The sequence below is a fragment of the Amphibalanus amphitrite genome, unplaced genomic scaffold (assembly GCF_019059575.1).
Source record: "Amphibalanus amphitrite isolate SeventyFive unplaced genomic scaffold, NRLGWU_Aamphi_draft 001153F_arrow, whole genome shotgun sequence".
NCBI lineage: Eukaryota > Metazoa > Arthropoda > Thecostraca > Balanomorpha > Balanidae > Amphibalanus > Amphibalanus amphitrite.
In genome coordinates, this window is record NW_024882647.1 from 156,590 (window position 1) to 173,987 (window position 17,398).

The 17,398-nt window shown below is 50.0% G+C and overlaps 1 protein-coding gene across 2 annotated transcripts in view; it reads left to right on the plus strand.

Annotated features, from left to right (window-relative positions):
* LOC122370642 (fasciclin-2-like) overlaps positions 1-17,398 on the plus strand; it is a 98,637-nt gene that overhangs the window by 40,053 nt on the left and 41,186 nt on the right. The window lies entirely within an intron of this gene.

The window sequence follows — 17,398 nt, forward strand, 5'->3', positions numbered from 1 at the left end:
ACCCATCCCTTCCCGCTGGGGTAGTACCCAGTACCGAGTGTCACGCAGCTGCAAATGGTGAGTCAGCGCCGGACCACCCGGCTGTGGCGCCGTCGGGGCGGGGTTATAGCGGCACATGTGCCCTCCGGCGCCGTTAGGTCGCCCCGACGACGCCGGCGGCGCTGACACAACCGCCTCGGGCGGCGCACAGATGTGCTGTTGTCGGGCTGTGTTTGACATGAGGAGTTTCTGGAGGATAGTTAATTCGCCTATCGTAACAAATTGCAGGATGGTTGTTGAAGAACGTTTCAAGACGCACGTAAAGACAGCGTCTTGAAACGTTCTGGGACTTATAGTTTTAAACCAAACGTTTTAAATATAGAAAAATGTTAAAGGCATTGAACTAGATTTAAGCCAGCTAGTCCTGGCGTTCGGGTAACATGAATAATTCATCCTCACGCTCTACAGATAGTCACCATGCAGCATGATTGCTGATCCGAACGACTCGCCTTCATCACGTCAATTCGGGAGGCAAAGGGCTTCCCGTGCCGTAGGGGAGAGTGGGGCAAAGCGGCCACCCGGGGCAAAGCGGCCATCCATCGTTTTAGCCCTCCACAGCTGGCGTCAGTTCCAATTTATGATTTCCAATTATACTTATCTTTGCGGTCGTTCGAATGAGCCAGACCGGGGTTTCAGGCCCTTCGCCATTGTTCTGTGAAACACGGAAAAGCATTTCTTGCCAGGTTACCAATTATGTCTACAATTTTTAAATGTTATTTTATTCCATAACCGTTTGGAATTTTTATAAGCGTTTTTGTCCATGCATTGCGTGGTTATCGTACATGCCTTCTACCAATTTTAATGCTTTTTACCCCACTAATAGCTGAGCTGAAATATTTTTGTCTCGGACGGTATGCGCGGGGCAAAGCGGCCGGGGCAAAGTGGCCAGCCCCCAATTGGCCATAAGTTGTTTCCATCTGGATAAAAACATTATTTATATTCAAATGTGTCGTCATGCATTCATCTTGGCCACTTTTCGGTTACATGAGTCACCAAATTATGCAATTAAATGTTTTTCCAAGAAAATTCTTTCTTTGTTTAGCAATAGGTGGGAAGATAACAAAGTAAACATCCATCTTCCCTTAAACCTTGTCACCATCAAATACCCTAGTCGTGCATGAGGCAACTATTCTGTTTCTCATATCGGGACTTGAGAAGTCGCCAGTGGCCGCTTTGCCTCAGGGATGGGGCAAAGTGGCCAATATGCTATAGGTTTAAAGTTTTGTCAATATCTCCCATATGTGAACGCCTTTGGAAATGAAACGCAGTTGGAATAAAAGACAATTTAATAGGGATCACATTGGTATAGAAAGAATCTTTCCAAGTTTAAAAATCAAGCGTCGGCATCGTTAGAAACGTTAGGGTGGCCGCTTTGCCCCACTCTCCCCTACGTTAGAGCTCCTTTGACGGCGTTTCGCCGGGTTTACATAGCTGTCGGCGTATGAGACGACAAGGATACCAGGCACATCAAAGTGTCCGCGATGAACAACCTTCTCGGAACTGGATGAAAATTGTTCCGGTTCATTACGACTGCCGCGGGATCCCATCATTCCCAACGGAATCGTGATCATTCAAACATTTATGCTGAATTGGGCAATGTGGATGATGTGTCTGACAGGACTGCGCTGAGTAATTTGTGAGTTGGTGTTGCAATTCGGATAAAATATGGTTATTTGTTTCATTTGCAACGGGCCATGTTCATTGTTCAATGTTCATGGCTATATTTGAGCAGAATATATTGATTTTGTTATGTTATTTGTCATTTATGTCTATTAAAGATGTTATAGTTAGGTTTTTGTTTCTCAGACTGATGTTGAAAAAAGTGATAAGCGTTCTTTGAAACAGGGGAGGCAACCGCGGCAGCACTGACTGGAAGCGTTTGTGACTGAACAACGAACGCATGCCTACGTGAGCAGCACGTTTTACGTTATGGATAATCGAGCGACAGCCACAAGTAGGCATTTCGCGATGAGAATCTCTGGGGATGAAGTCTAGCCACCTCATCGCAAATCTCCCCATCGATATCTCTTCGTCTCCAGCCAGGCCACGCCCTTTGTTGGACCGCCGCGGTGGTCGTGCCGTCATGTCGTCACTGCCGCCGTGTGGATGACGGCCACTCACTCTACTCCGGGCGGGGGCTGGGGCGGCGGCGGCGGCGGGGGCGGCCATTCAGACGGCCCGCTACCGACCGTGTTAGCCTGCCGGCCGCCTCAACGCCCGCAATGGATCGCTCGGAACTGAGACCCCCGAATATGGAGGGATGCTGTCACCGGAACGGACTTGGAGCCTGCGGACAGCAGGGATATCACACTAGCCAGCTGTGGAGGGAGTGGTAGGAATGCTGGGGGTGGACAATGGGTTCTGTTCTGAGAGGGTTCTGCGTTTGGATGTCAACCAGGGGGCAGGGTCATGTGATGGATATGCAGTTTCTGGACTTCCAATTTTGGAGCTTGATGTAAAATAGCATTGGTCCGTTTCCATAAATAGTAAGTTGTGCGCTGGAAACCTAGCTGTGAGGTGCGTTGCGGCGTGCGCCACAGACTTCCCCAGGCTGACTCGTCTGTCCTGAGTAGCTCCGAGAGACAGGTGGATGTCGACGCTTTTTTCTCGCCGATCTATCCGCTCAGCGTGCACTTGGGCACTAAGTACGCAGCACGCGTGACCGGCGCAGCGGCGCAAACAAGTGGCCGGTCCGTGCAGAGCTGCAGGAGAAGCCGGCACAGTCACAAACAACGCCCGATACTCATCTGACGCGTCGCGTCGCATTGCGAAAAACGAGCGTCAAGAATGCTAGGGTATGTCCTTGTGACTTTGGTAGTGTGGTGGTCAGTGGTTGGTCAGTACCAGCCAAAGACGCTCTCCGAACCCTCGAAAAGCAGGACGGCGCCCCGGCTGGGCTTTGTGAAGCTGGTTCTGTTCGAGCCGTGCCTGAGCGAGTTATTCGATGTGTCGGCGCGGCCGTTCCAAAGTTGGTCGTTCCTGAGTCGCTCGCCGCGGGGCGTCTCTAATTGCCCGGCCATGAACGCCGGCCTGCCGACCTCTGACCTCCGGCGTCTGACCTTTGACCCCGTCAGAGCGGCGACCCCGCCGACCCCACGATAAATTGGCGCTGATGCTAGTTCGGGCAGCTAGAGTTTTCGCATATATTTGATGGGGAGCTCGGTGTGGGATTTCTTGTATAGTTTTAAGGAAGCGCCACCCAGTTTTTGCGAAGCGTTTTACAATTTACATAGCAGCGTGGAGTCAATTTCGATTGTACACACGGCATTAAGAGCAATATTATGTTAACATCGCCCCAGCGCAATTTGTATACGTCAAATATTGCCTCCAGAATGATGCCTTAGGATCACATGGTTCGGTGATCTGGATGATAACATTTACTGGCCTGTTCTGGGGAGACGGCAGTGGCACATTCCAATGTCTTGCACTTTGCAGCATGTCAGACGTCAGTTCTTGAGCTGCTTCTCACACGATGGGTGCGCAATAAAACTGGGTTGACATTGTTCTGCTTAACTTCGTAATCTTTTCATTACGGTCTGTCGTTCGTAGTGGTCTGTGAAATATGTGAACCTGATCGTTGTCATCATATAGATACCTACGTTTTGTAACTCGGTGGTAATTGGCCTAAATTTTTGCGTTTAATTAATTTAACGTTTCTATGATTACTTATGCCAGTGCTCACAAGTGCGTTCATAAGAGCATTTCCTCGCTCAGAGCTGAAAGTTTCCATATCATCTTGTCGATCAATGCCTGCTGTCCAAGCGGAATTAGGGATGGTAACGAGCACCTAGGACTGAGCAGCCTTGACGCTGGCCCAGTTCATTCTGTCCCAGGGCGTGACCTGTTACAGGAGACGTGCCGCGGTCACTGCCTTCCAAATAATGCTGCCGCCACTGTGTCGTCCGGCGTCGGATCGATGCCAGCCAGCGGCCGAGTTTTTTTATAGCGCCGCCTGTATGAGTGAGCTTTTTTTGTCGGCGCTGGATATGTGTGTCGGCAACTCCCAGGGGCGGGGCGAGTCGGTCGATGGTTGTCTGGCTGACGAGACAGAAATACTGGCTCACTGGTGGCTAACGACCGTGATCAATAGCTGTCGTGCTACAGATCAAAGCCAGATGTGGTATATGCTTATATCTTACAGCTAGATGCAGCTGCTCACATCGTAGGCTAGAAATAAGAACCAGAGAGGACACTAGTACAGTGAACATGCTGTAGGTCAAAGCCAGAAGTGGCATAGGCCACATTGCTACAATCAGTGGCGATACCCGGTCTTGTAGAGCGCGGCAGCAGCTATGTGTCCGAGCCAGAGGAAGCTGTTCACGCCACAGGCCGGGGCCCAATATGGAACACTCTAATAGCGGAAGATGTTACAGATTAGCGGAAACCTCACACGTTATGCAGATGCAGCTGCTGATGGCAGAAAGACGACTGACCGCCAGAGCCGGCTGAATATGCGGTGGCTGGCCGTCGGGCGAACAGCCAATGTTCCCATGAATGGAGCGCTGTGAATGGGCACCAGCCTCAGGCGTGATGTATGGGCGAGACCGATGGACGGTGATTTGCTGAACGCAGTCAGACGTGAAGCGACGGTGTCGTGAAACCAGCGGGCCGCGGCAAGAAGAACGGTATCTTGGGGCTTTGTAGGCGTCGATAAATGTTCTCAGTTTCATGAAATTAGAGGGAATTAGTTTTAAATTACTGACTTGTCAAGCGTCAAAGATACTCCAGTTTCCCTTTATAGATCAGCGTGACACCCACCATTATGAGCCAACCCTTTTGAAGCAATTACTGGGGGGCAACACATATCAATATTGAACGTTCTGTATTCAACCCTCTGACCCTAACCTGTCTGTCTGAGTTCTTTGCTGGACTCTGCTGATAACTTGTACAGCAAACCTGTGTGCAGGGAGTTTCAATCACTTTAGCAGAATGCGGCCGTGTTAAAGTTTTTCCCGCTGACGGAGTTTTCTGCGGGCTGTGGCCGGCATTGTCGAACGCCCACATTGTAGACTTCGTTCCCAGCGCCAGCAGATAACGACTGGTGATAACCTCGGCTGCCGAACGATCGATACGATCTGGCAGGAAGTCGTGCTGCCTTCGTGAGAGGCCCAGCTGCCGTCGTGAGACGCCCTTCAGCTGTGCTGACCAATGGTCAGCCCGTTTCCTCCAACTGTTTCCGCTACAGCACAGTCGACTCCACAGATGATCTCTAGAAAAGTGTGACATAATTGGTGCTTGATGAACAAGTAGTTGAATGGAAGCTGGTTGATGGCTGGTTTTGCTCCTGCCCGAGACGATGGGGCGTCCGATACTGACGGTGTTCGCAGTTCGCACCGACCTTTATTGTTACGGGAGCTATGGGCTCAGCGGTTTACTGTTGATTTCTCTGATGACGGACCTGCGCAATAGTATTTAACGGAACGGATAAAAAAAAAGTATTGTTCTGTTAACCGTGAGTGTCTAATTGCTTAGTCGGCTCGAGCTCTTGAGTTGTTGATTCAAGAACATATTTCCTTAGTTCTTAAAAAATCTTAAATCAATCTCCGTTTTCTGATCTTGTATTTAGGGTGGCACAATTTGTCTCTTCATGCCTGGTCCATGTCATGTCGAGCCTGGGAGAGCCAATATTCATTTTTGAAAGTCACTGCCGCTAGTTTGATGAAATGTCAATCACTAGGGGCTATTATGTTAACTCTGGGAAGCCGGTCATTTAAGCCTCTCTCTTTTGATGAGATTACTGTGTTGCGGTCAGGTGGTGTTCAGCCGCCTTATCCAACATTGTTTCACGGCTGCTGGTCTCTTCGTGTCTTAGCTAGGTTACTTGCTGCGCAAGTGTTTTTTTTTTTTTTTGAAGGGGCCTAAACTGATAGCCATAGGTTTGTTGATCGTTGAGCTACATACACCTCAGTTCCACTTTTATTCAATAAAATTCGTTGCTAAGCACCTACATATAGCATCTACCAGTCCCCACTGCTCGACGCTTGTTATAGGTATAAGTAGCAGTAGTGGTTATTTTTGTTTAGATCAGCGTCAGCAAAGTGCTCTTCTAATGCACAATCCACATTACTTAGGCTATGTCAATCGTTGTCTTCTGACATCAGTGACTTCGTTTATCGGTGACGTTGGTGTGAAGTTAAGGAATGTTTTCCCATGAAAGCGGTAGGCAATCATGCTACATCTGGTTGGATATTGATGGTTTGGCAGTTCGATGGATACTGAGGTCAGCTTGCACTCGACGCCGAATCGCGCGCAGTTTTCTGCGATTTTCCTGTACGAACAATGGTCCGAAGCATTTGTTCAATTTCAACGTACGTGCGTGTATGCGAAACCACCTGCACGCTAATAGCTGCCACATTGTTTGCATCAGTGTCGTCTTTAAATGTTAGGAGGAATGCGGTTGCAATGATGTCGCCACTTTGATGCGTTTGCAGACATTGCGTTTCTCTTTGCCAAGAACTTTGAAAGCATTTGTGCACGGTGTGCGATTTTAATAGTTTTGTTTCCACACACTGCTTAATGTCTACCTCTACGAACAACTGAATTGAAGTTGGATTCTCGGTGGCTCACCATTGCACCAGGCAACTGCCGACTTGCCATGCTCTCTGCGCCCAGCGTGGCGGCCATGCTGACGACTGGCGCCAGGTAGCTCCGTCTACTGCCCTCCGAACGGGTCCGATTTGCAGCGGTCGTTTGGTCAGATGTATAAACGAGCGACCTCGGGCCGGCCGGCCAGTTCCCACGGTACCTGCTGCCCGGATCGGCCCCGTGGGAGTATCCCTCTCCTCTCCCCTACCTCCCACCTTCCCCTTGCAGACGGTTACAGAGGACGCTACACGACCGTTGACTGTCGGACAGGGTCGGTCTGCCATGGTGCAAGTCCCGAGTCCCCCGCTCCGGGCACCAGTGGACCGTGAGTCTCCATGTGAGGACTCTCTTCCCGACCCTGCTGTCACCCAGACCGGACCGCTCTGAGTGCTTTTCGGCGTGCAACGAGGAGAGGATCAGTTTCCAGCCGGTTCCCAGTATCGCTGGCACTGGGGCGCGACGCTGTTTGCTCAGGACCAACGCCGGCTGATGGGGTAGCAGAGCCCATAAGGCCTCGTGTGGAAGAGCATTCCAGGGATCGATGCTGCTTTGATGTAGTCTTCATGCCCCTGGTGCCAGACTTGTGGGTCCTTCGGGACACTCCTTTCGGTCTAGAATGGTTGGCTGTGGTATTATTGCGGCAGTGTTTCTGGGCTCAGCTGTTCTTTGGTAACTGCGCCTATCGATGTGTCGGCTCGACACACACGGTATTGATCTGGTACTGGAATTCCTTTATTACGTGCGTGACTCACCCCTCCGCACTCACATTACCTGACAAAACAAGGCGTCCAACGCAGGGCGTTTCTATACATCAATACCTCTCCCCACCCTGTTTGCCTCTGACACCAACGATAGACCACCCGCGTGTCAGTCATTGTCGCCCCGCCCCTCCGTTTCGCTGCCCACGTGGTCTCGTCTCCTCGTCCACCACAGAACACGTGGGTCGGCTCTCCGCCTGGTCCACTGACCGCCGCCCTACCCTTTTTATCGGCTACCACTTGGGTTCAGTCGACAAAAACAGCGACCAAGACTGATCGAATAAACGAACGCCGAAAGGCTGCCCACTTTGACGCTGCGCCTCCGGCGATGCGGTCGCTTTTTAGGCGACGCCCTTTGGCGCGTTTTTTACGTGGCGCCAACGCTCACTTTTCGGCTGGGTGGCTCGTGACAGCCTCGTCAGTGGTGCTTTCTATGCGCGTTGACGTTTCGTTAGCGCTGTCGCTCGAAAAACAATGGGGAAGTGAGGGTGGAAAGAGGAAGTAGCGATCCTCGTCAGCAGGGAAAGGGGACAGCGCACGTGTGACCGGATAATTAATGATAAACGCTCGTGCTGAATGGTGATGATTAGTGATTGATGGACGTTTAGGGACGCGTAACAGTGGCAGATGGTCCACAGAAATGACTTGTCGATCTATTTGATAGTGAACCAACACGGAGGAAATGCAACCGTATGAAAGGATGATAAATGGTTATCGCGCTTCTGTCAGCGCTTGTTTTCGACTCTACGGAATACGACGTGTTCATTCATACCGTCTTCCCACTGAATGCCCATGGTCCATTGGATAAAGCCACTGGTATGAAGTGTCTTGGCGATGAAAAGCAAATCAATATGATTTGTGGCAAGCACGGCACATGCTCGATTGACGATAATGCGTATCCCAGCCTGTTTCTAGTTGAACACTGTATACGAACGGTATGCCGAGTGCAGAGAGGATGTTTGTATGTCCGTATACTGTTTGTATCTCACGGGGTCGGGGCCGGACGGCAGCCTCTGTGGACCTTTGCCAATTAGTGGCTATCGAGGCGGACAATCTGCCCCAGCTGGCTTTCTGTCGTGTCACTCCCCTTTGTGACGGAGGGAAGGGCGAGGTGGTACCGGAACCAGAGCGTAGCCGCCGCTCCCGCCGGACCCAGCTGACCCCGTTTGACACGAACGCGCCACCCTCCCATAGGTTTATCTGAATAGGCCCGGGATCAAGATGCTGGATGGTCAATGGCGATACAGGGGGCCATGACTGACAACAAGAGAGTCCAGAAGTTGGTTTGTCGTCTCACACAATCCAAAGTCCTAGGTGTAAATTGTAATTCAAAATTGGAAGTGAGCTTTCGTGATTGGAAGGGTTGCGAAAAGTAGAGAATAACCATAATATATTTCGCCTTCTAAATCGGATCATCTTGCCCACATAGTTAATAGATAACCCATCCGAATTTCGGGGCTACTGGACTTCACATAACTAAGACCAACACGCCCACTTTGTGCAGATACCTAAAACAATAACACTCCATGCGTCCCTCTGCATCCAAAACTCCGCTCGGGCGCAATATATCGCCCCGTGTTCCGCTCTGGCGGGACACCGCTGCCAGTTCAGCACTATGGGACTGACAGAGCTGGTCCGAAGGCCGGTCACGTACCCGGTCACGATCCGCCGCCACAGACCAGCACGACCCGGGACGTAGCCAGAGCACGGCTCGGGGCGTAGTGAGATTATTGTGGGGAGAGCACGGCCCGGGACGTAGCCAGAGCACGGCTCGGGGCGTAGTGAGATCATTGTGGGGAGAGCACGGCCTGGGACGTACCCAGAGCACGGCTCGGGACGTAGTGAGATTATTGTGGGGAGAGCACGGCCTGGGACGTACCCAGAGCACGGCTCGGGCCGTAGTGAGATTATTGTGGGGAGAGCACGGCCTGGGACGTACCCAGAGCACGGCTCGGGGCGTAGTGAGATTATTGTGGGGAGAGCACGGCCTGGGACGTACCCAGAGCACGGCTCGGGCCGTAGTGAGATTATTGTGGGGAGAGCACGGCCTGGGACGTACCCAGAGCACGGCTCGGGGCTTAGTGAGATCATTGTGGGGAGAGCACGACCCGGGACGTAGCCAGAGCACGGCTCGGGGCGTAGTGAGATCATTGTGGGGAGAGCACGGCCTGGGGCGTAGTGAGATCATTGTGAGGAGAGCACGGTCTGGGGCGTAGCCATAGCACGCGGCTTGGGAAGAGAGCACGGCGTAGTGTGTGGGTGGGTGGGATCATGGGGGGGGGGGGAGGTGGCGCAGCCTGTGGTGGAAAATGGGTTCAGTCTTCACTGTGCATGGGGAATACGGCTGAAATGTCTTGATTTTGGAAGCAAAAGCAGTGAAGAAGGTTTAATGTAAAGAACGAATGAAACTTTTGCGGAACGAACAAGCCCTCACACAGTGGGGATCGACTGTGCTCATTGGACATTGGCTAGAATGCTGGCTCGCTCATATAGACTCAAACCGTTTACAGTTTTCTGCCCCAGACCACTCAGTGTAATGGAACGCAAGTACGAAGATGAAATGTGAACCAGGAAACGATTCTCTTACGCTTTCGTCTCCCCCACAAAGCTGCTCAAATGTTTCCCAGACTACCGTTCACAGTGATGTGATGCTGATTTCCAATAAGCTTTTCGCATCCACGGGATTGCTGGGGATTCGCGTTCCATTTACCCCCGACCGCGGAATTGGTCGGGAACGGTTGGACGCTGCAGCAGCGGTCCTGTGTCGACCACTGCAGGCGCCTCCGATCCCACCCATTCCAGCAATCCCCCCCCCCCCCCCCGGCCTCTCCCTGCGCTTAGGGCTGTCTCGCTCTTGCAATAACGATGCCCGTAATGCTATTTCGCCCAAATATCCTTCACTGATAAAAATTTTGACACCCCACCTCTACGACGACTCCATGTTTTAGAGTCTGAGTGCTTAGATTTTGGTGTCCGACTCCAAAATGTATGGTCATTGACCCCATCGTTTGGCGTCGGTTTCCGACGAACCCAAAAAATGGTGTCCTCCTGAGAGGGTCATGACACCCTTAAATCGGATCAGTGAGCTCTGCGAGGGTGTCCGACACCAAAACGGCAATAGTTGACGCCTTTGTTGGGGAGTTGGCTATCTTTAAAAGGGAGTCGTGCATCTTAGCAAGGGAGTAAGACACCCCTTTATGAGAGTCAAGTTAAAATGAGGTGTCTTGACTCTACGTTATTGCACTCACTTAACATGGAGTCGAGACTCCTTTTACACATTTGACTCCCATAAAAGGTGCTTTACTCTCTTGCCAAAATATATGACTCCTCATCAAAGAAGGATGACTCTCTTTTGAACGTAGGTGACTACCTTTGGAGAATAAGTGATTCCCTTTTGAAACTGTGTGACTCTCGTTTGAAAATGAGTGACTCCCTTTTTAACATGTGCGACTCGCCCTAAAAATGTGCAACTCCCTTTTCGAGAGGTACAACTCCTTTTTGGAAATGTGCGAATCCCTTTTGGGTTAGGTACGATTTTCTTTTAAGATATGTACGACACCATATATATAGTTTACATATAGGTATGACTCGCTTTTGAAGGTGTACGACTCCCTGTTGAATGATCCCTCATGATCTACCACTCCCTTTTGAAAATTTCCATTGATGTACGGCTTTCTTTTAAAGAACTACGACTAAATACCTCGCTGAAGATATGTCTCTCTAACAAAAGTGTGACGTTTCATTACGGGAACGTTAAACTCTAACAGAAAAAGTATACTCCCTATTTAAGGTTTCAGACTCCTCTACGACTCCTTTAAACGGATGTTATATAGGTGGCGCTGCTATCGTGCTGTTACTGAAAGTTTTACTTTTTCTCATAGATGTCGCTGATTGTGACAGTCTTTTTTTGCGTCGAACTTTCCGCGTTTTGTCTGTAGGTTTGACGTTCCTTGTCTTTCTTTCATCATTTTCATCAGTTTGGCAGTTTGAGATTTAGGACTGGCCCATCACAACTTCTGTATGATGTAAGATGATTGTGTGGTAATGCTTTGACGGCTAAAACTCGGTGAAAAGATTCATGTTGCATATAATAAAGCTTAATACTTGCATGTGCGTGGTTATACTGATTAGACTCCAATCTTGGAGTCAAATCAAAGTTTGCAGACCGGATGTGGACATTGAAGTCATATCTAGAGATCTTCCGCGAACAATACCTTGGAATTTCTCAGGATATGATGGAAATGGAAGACATCTAACATGTCACGGGTACAACAGTGAATGGCGGTACCGTGGTTTGCTGTTTCGCTAAAGAATGGTGAAACACCAAATAAGACGATTCTGCTGAAGCGCGTCGCGCGTAGGGATATTTGACACCTTTAGGAAGATAACACTCCAGAAAAGTGTCATTTGCACCTCGGTAGGGGGTAATTCAAGAGAGCTATGACTCCATTTAAGGTGATATGCCAAAAAGTCCGCCCCATAGGAGTGTCAAAATACCCTCTTTTGGGGCATCATTACCCCAAAAGAAAGAGTCCTAAGGGGAGTCGTGACTCTATTTATGGTGACATGCCAAAAAGTCCGCCCCACAAGGGTGTCAAAAAACTCTCTTTTGGGGCATCCAAACTCCGAAATCAAGAGTCCAAGTACGCCAATAAACGGCGTTCACGGATACCATATTACGGTGTTAAGATGCCCCAAAAGAGAGTTTGTTTGACACCCCCGTGGGGCGGACTTTTTGGCAGAGTCACCCTACCCCCCATTTGGTGTCATTTTTTCTTTCAGTGTTCCCGTCATATATGCCTTAGCATTAATTTGTTAGCATGCAAGTTATTTCATTAGTTATTAACTGAAGGATCTTTTCTCAAGCACTGAAGCGGTGCCTCTCTAGCTGATGCTGTAATTATCGAGATGCTCCTTTGAGAGACGCTGCTTTTGTTCACACCATGAATATAAAACTACCCGCTTTGATGCATGGCGAGGAAACCTCATGCATTATGCAACTATTCCAACATCCCAGTGGTTCCTTGATCTCAAGGTTGACTGTATTGTGTGGGTGGTGGTGGTTGTGGCGGACGGCGTTGTCTGCAAAGAACTTTGATGTGGGTTGTTGTGACTTGTGACTGTGCCGGTGATGATGTCAGGTGGCTGTGACTGGCTGAGAATGTGACTGCACTGGTGACTGAAGCGCTGGTGCCGGTTACAGTGGCTGTGGCTGTAGCTGGGACTGTGGCTGAGCTAGTGTCGGTAGATGTGGCTGTAGGCCTAATGATGACTCACGCGTCCGTACCGGTCGGAACGTCGGCGCCCGGTCCGGTGACGACCCCACAATGCCGCGCCGGCCGGATGGCGGCTGTTGTCGCCGGAAGAGCCGCCGACCGATCGGATTGATATGACCCCGCGGCGCCGCCTGGTGCGGCCGCACCAAGGCTGCGGGGTCACCCCTTTCGTCCGACTGCCGGGCGTGACGTCATAAATGCGTCATTGGCGTCATTTGATCGCCGGCACGGTGTCGACCAAAGGTTGTTTGTGGGGGTGACATGCTACATGCTCGCAATTCACCGGGCGGTGTAACAAAAGGATGCCGGATGAAACGCTTTGTGATGGCTATCTCATCTGCATCACAATTAGTGATGTAGGCGAAAAGGTGGAATAACACTTAGTTAGGAACGTTAAATGGGTAAATTCGGAATTGCATTGAACGACCAAAGAAAGCAAAAGAGACGTCGGTGTTCGCATGTTGTCAGCGGACCTGAACCTATAGTAGGTGATTTTCTACAATATGAACAGCAACTGGTCCATGTCCACCAGAGTAAATGTGACATTTAACCTCGTTTATTCGATGTACCATGATTGCACGATGACTTGCGTGCATGAAGAAATGCAATAAGCCATTACGTGCATCATATCATAACGGATGTTTGCCTATAATTATGTCTGGCGCTTTCAACGACCTGACCATCCGGCCGTTTCTATCGAACGTGCATTGAGCGCCGACTGGAAACTTTCCCATGCCATCCCCTAGCTTTTTTGGGTCCCAGTGTGCCGCTGGTTGATAGTTGTCGCCAGTCAGCACCTACCGTGCATACCAACAGCGACTGAGGCCCGGCAAGTCTGTGCTGATCTGAATGCCTTCTCAGAACCCAACATGATGAATGAAGTCACATCATTCCAATTCCATTCCAACTCTGCTGTCACATTGATGCGTTGTTTTCGTTCGCCGTTTCCAGCTGTGCCGTGTTTTAGCACCTGGTTGTACTTTTTTGTCGTGTCAGCTTATCTTCAAGCCAGTACAATGTCTATTGTCTATGCTTTCTTTGATCGCCACCCGTTATTGATCTATATGATCGTATATGATGATGGGTGAGCTACTTCCAGCCAGTAGTTGATGCCTGATGGGTAAGCCGTTATCATCAACGACTGATCTGCAGCAGTACTGATAAAATATTTCATCACAATGGCTGCAGAGAGGTTTGTTTCGATAGACAGACGTAACTGCTGCGTTATTTTTAGCTTTTTATGATACACATGTGGCCATTGACTAGTAAACCTTTTCGATTTATCGCAGCATAAACAAAGTTGCTTAAGAAACTATTGTGTTTTTATGGTCATTTTATGTCTTTGTCTTTGGCATGCATAAAGTTTTGAAAGTGGCCCAAGGATCTGTAAGACTTTCTGGGTCAAACGATCCTCTAACTAGGACAGTCCTCTCTCTCTCTCTCTCTCTCTCTCTCTCTCTCTCTCTCTCTCTCTCTCTCTCTCTCTCTCTCTCTCTCTCTCTCTCTCTCTCTCTCTCTCTCTCTCTCTCTCTCTCTCTCTCTCTCTCTCTCTCTCTCTCTCTCTCTCTCTCTCTCTCCACTCTGACCCTTGACCTTGCTGACGCTCACTCTCCCTCTTTTCCTTCCCATCTTTCTCTTTCTCCCTATCCTATATTGCATTATTTCTATTCCTGTAATTGTCTTCTCGGCCATGGTCACGTCCTTCCGTTTTTCTCATCTCCTCTCGCTCACCACCATGTCAGTGGTCCGGGGAATGGCCACACATACTTTCTCGCCGAAGATAGAAATAATCTCTTTCTCTGTGAAGAAGAGAGGAGGGCGAGTCACGGATTTTGTAGAGGCATGGAAAGAGGGTGCGGTCACTGCTTCTCGCCAAAGGAGGAAAGAGAGCAGAGTCGTTGTGGTGTGATTGTTACTCCGGCCGAGCTGCGTGCCATATGGCGCCCGGGTGGCGGCCGAAATTGCCCACAGATTGGGTTATGTCGAGGTCAGGCCAGAAGACTAATGAGGCGTCTCGGCGTCGCCAGCGACACGCCGCACCCGCGGCCACAGTCTCGCGTCGACCGTCGATGGCACGACCGGTCCCCAGGGCGTGCGTGAGCCCGCCGCTCGTCACCGAGAGTGCATTGCGTCGTCGATGGGATTGTGGGCGAGTCGACGGTGTCGAGCGAAATCTGAAGCGGATTTGATTGATCTGAGCCGCGGGGACGTGGCTGGCTGAGGGGAGAAGACGTTTGTGATTTCTTTCGTGAATTCGTTCGCGTTTTCGTTCGTCTGCTGTCTCGACAGGGAGTGGTTAATCGATCCAGTGTCGATTGACTCGAGGACCACGTGGTGACCTCCAGTGGTCTTGAGCAGCTCAGTCCAGACAGTGGATTCCGGTTGGCAGTGGACATGTGTTTGAGGTGTTTCTAATCCTGAATTGGAACCAGTGCGTGTGCTTGATCGGGGATAATACAATAAGGGACTCCGTTGATCGGAGAGCCGTGCGACATCGAACTGGCAGTGGGTGATCAGATACTCTGGTGTGTTATACGTTCTACGGTTTTGGCGACCTTTGAATGATTGTCACTCACCAGTGAAGTGCCGAAATCCCCACGTGACTGGGGTGAAGAACGAAGGTAGGTTCGGTGGCATAGAGACGGCTTCACGACCCTCCGGGCGACAAGTCAACGAAGAGGCCAGCTTTTCGTTCAGTTGGCTCAGCCTCACCTTTAGTCAGCCGGGAACGCCTCGGAACTTCTGCGGTCATAGAAAGTCTACAAGTCGAGGAACTTTGAAATGCTGTACATCGTCGCTATTTGGAAAACTTCGGCAGTGTCTACATTCGCGCTCTGACGTCATGCGAGACAAACGCGGCTAAAAGAGCTGGGCGTAACGTCGTTCTTGAGTTTCTGTGCAAAGTCTGCTGATCCGCGAAGCTTAGGGAAGCATCCAAGCTACATCATTCCTGCAGAAATGAGTCCCCTACTTGGCATCGTCTTTCAGCTGGGTATGGTGATTGTATGGTAGCTGACTAACTGAGAAGGTAGTAGCTTCTCGTTATGGCATGGTGATTGTTTGGTAGCTGACAGAAGGCTGTATATAAAATGGCGCATGCTGTACGTAGCATGCTGTACTTTCGCAAAAATCTCGACATAACCATTCCAGTTATTCTCATTTTGGGAGCTGGATAGTACTTTGCATGATACAATATTCTTGTCATTTTGGAGCTAATCTCATGTGGTTAATGGACATGCGAGTTCTCTGCTAATGGATTTCGGATAACAACAAAACACCATTAATTAATGGTGCATTAATTTCGGAAAGACATGAAATACAAACAAGGCTCGCGATGGCTCTGACGAACTGAGCTCCGCTATCGCGTTTGGGCCGCCCGATTAAAAATGCAGTACTAACATGACGTGCGCTGTTCCATTTCCGTGTTCCGCTTACCTGCGAGAGAATCGATCTCTTAAACCCAATTTCAGATACAGCGAAAGGTCGGCAGGTGTATGCTTGATATAGATAGACAAATTGAATTATAAGTGGAAAACAATGGGAACGTTTTTGGTTATATTACTTTAACTTAAAGTAATATTACAACTTAAAGTAATATAACCAAAAACGTTCCCATTGTTTTCCACTTATAATTCAAGGTGTATGCTTATCTCCCTTGCACCCCTCTTGGTTGATGACATCCCCTTGGCTCTCCCGGTTGGGATCAGTCCTGATCACCGGTTTATGTGACAAGCGACCATCAGCGTGCTGGCGGTTCCATTAACGGCCACCAATGTCATCAATGGCGCCAGTAACTGTCGATAAGAGGGGTCAGACCGTCCGGTAGCAGTCTGCCGATGGCCCTCGGACATTCGAGAATTGAGAGCGGTATCAGGTGAACGAGTTAACCTTTACGTAGAATGTCTACCGATGGACCCATCTTGGTAGAATGCAGATGTTCTTCGGTGTTCTCCCAAGCTGTTTAGACGACATAGTAGACGACGATGCATCCAAGGCATGCGGTGTTTACTGTTTGTGCTACTGAAGGTCACCTATAAAATAAATGTTGATGTCTTGTCACCTCATTTGTCTGCCTGAATCCGTCCTTGTTGAATGTTGAAGTTATCGCTGCATTACTCCAGTTCACCAAATACACAATTAGGTCGAATGTTATGTTTGGAGTGCCAAAAAATATGCATTATTTTGGCAAGGGCTAAGTTTTGACAAACCTGACCAACTATTTGTATGCGGAAGCCACATGACTCTGGCAAATGCCATGATAAATGACATGGCAAATGTGTCGCCACCAGGCTTCGCGTCGCTACCCAAGTAGTGACTTGACCTGCCAAGTGATGTGGCACTCCCAGACCTCCGGCGCCGATCCGCGATTATTATCTCCCGATGTTTCTTGTTCTTAGTTACCAAAATATACTGAACTGAACGGAACTGAACCTCGTTCTCGTCGCCATGAGGTCCGTTCAGATTCCCTGGACATGACGCCGCCATGTTCGCGCTCCCCAGCGCGATGCCGCCGCTGTCATCGGCCTCCCGACACGTCGATGACGGCTTCGCTCGTCGCCTCCGACAGGGGTGGTGACGCCGCGGGCCCTGTCGACAGGGGTAGTGACACTCCGGGTGTCGGAGGGGATGCTGTCCTGTCGGCAGCAGGATGGTGTAACATGCCTGACAGGATGTACGTACACCGATGTTGGCGGTGTTAACGACAGTGAGGGGCGCCGCCATGGTGACAGAGTGCGGTTA